The following is a 2063-nucleotide window of genomic DNA, read 5'->3' on the forward strand; positions in this document are numbered from 1 at the left end:
TATGGCTGCTGTGGTGTCTTCGTCGGAATGCCAACGTAGTCAAATGGAAGAAAACAGATTAGGGATATATTACTTGAGGAAAGACTTAGATATGGCTAAGATCAGGATTTCAGAACTGACAGATAGGAACAGGCAACTTGGGGAATACCATCGTGGGATGGTACAAGCTTTTCACAAGGTGAGAACTGAGGTTGCTGAACTGGTTGTTAGAGTGCAGCATTTGACAGGCCATCTGGGTCTGGCAGTTGATCGGATTAGAGAGTTGGAGGAGCAGCATGGACCTGAAGAGGACCCTGAAGAGGATCCTGAGGAGGACCCTGAAGAGGAACCGAAGGAGGACCCTGAAGAAGGGCCAGCTGATAGTGCTGGGTCTGCGGTGACTCACTGATGATGGAAGGATTTTTTTTTCTCTCTCATGCTTAGTTTTCATAAACCTAGATGGGGAGGGTTGTTCCCATCCAACTAATACTTTTGGACTTTGGTATTTGAACTTAGATGGGGAGGGTTGTTCCCATTCAAGTATTATTGCCTGAATTTATTATGTTGTGGTTATATGATTGCATGCCATTTACTTTATACTAGAATAATGGTTGGTATTAGAGGTACTAACATTATTGTATTATGTGAATGTGAAGAATTATGTCTAGTCGTGGCGGACGTGGTGGTGGAAACCTTAACTTGACCCCAGCCGAGTTGGCAGCGCTAATTAATGAGCATGTTATGGTTGCGATGGCCGCGACTCAGGCTCAAGGACAGCCACAGGGAGGTAAAAATCCCATACCTATTTGTCAAGAATCAAACAAATGTACTACTTAAGTGATCATATCCACAAATATAGAAACTTAAGTGTACCTTTACTTTAATTCAGGACAAGCCGGTTGTACTTTCAAAAACTTCATGGACTGTAAGCCGCATGCTTTTTCTGGTTTGGAAGGAGCAGTTGGGTTGCTACATTGGATAGAGAAAGCAGAGTCTGTGTTCTCTATGTGTAACTGCCCGAACGAGAGTAAAGTAAAGTTTGCTACTGGGACTTTAGAAAAAGCAGCCCTTACCTGGTGGAGTTCCCTAGTGAAAACAATGGGACTTGATGCGGCCAACGCTTTGACTTGGGCTGAGTTTACTGAACTGCTGAAAGAGGAGTATAGCCCGAGAGATGAAGTGCAAAAGCTAGAACAGGAATTTTGGAATCTTCGCATGGATGGTTCAGAAGTTGAAACTTATACGAACCGATCGCATGAACTTGCTGTTTTATGCCCACAAATGGTGAATCCTGCCTACAAGAGGATTGAGAAGTATATTGATGGTCTAGTACCACAGATTCAAGGGATGGTAACTTCATCTAGGCCGAATACGATTCAAGAAGCTATTCGTCTATCTCATAAACTAACCTAACAAGCTATCAAGCAAGGGGCATTACTAGCAAAGAAATCGACTGCAGGATCAAGTGAAAACAAACGTAAGTGGGAGAACAACAACAACCACAGTTATGCGAACAAAGCACCATATTCAAACAACACTCAACATCGTCAGAACAAACAATTCGAACCTACCCGGAACAACAATCACTTTAACCCTAACCAGAATCACGGGGGTTATCAGGGCCGACACCCTAGATGTAACAAGTGCAATCTGCATCACGTCGGGCAGTGTGAAAAAGTAGCTTGTCAGCGTTGTGGAAAGCCGGGTCATGAAGCGAGAGTTTGTCGGGGAGAACTTAAGAATAAGCAACCATAAGCTCAAGAGAAATCAAAGAAATGTTACGAGTGTGGACAAGAAGGACATTTCAGGCCAGATTGTCCGAAGCTCAAGAATAAGAACAGTGGTGTGAACAACAACACTGGTAAAGACAACAATGGTGGAAATGGCAACTCCGGTGGAGAAGGAAGAGGAAGGGCATTCGTGATCGGATCAGGTCAGGCTCTATCCGATTCTTTTACTGTTAATGGTAAATTTATGTTGAATGGGCGTCATGCTTTAACCTTATTTGACACCGGGGCAGATAAAAGTTTTATTTCTACTAAGTTTTGTAAACTAATAGAACACAACCCATCAAGTTTAGATTC

Source organism: Bidens hawaiensis, unplaced genomic scaffold, assembly GCF_021521415.1.
Source record: "Bidens hawaiensis isolate Kalapana, Puna unplaced genomic scaffold, B.hawaiensis_p1.1 tig00015830_1, whole genome shotgun sequence".
Classification (NCBI taxonomy): Eukaryota; Viridiplantae; Streptophyta; class Magnoliopsida; order Asterales; family Asteraceae; genus Bidens; species Bidens hawaiensis.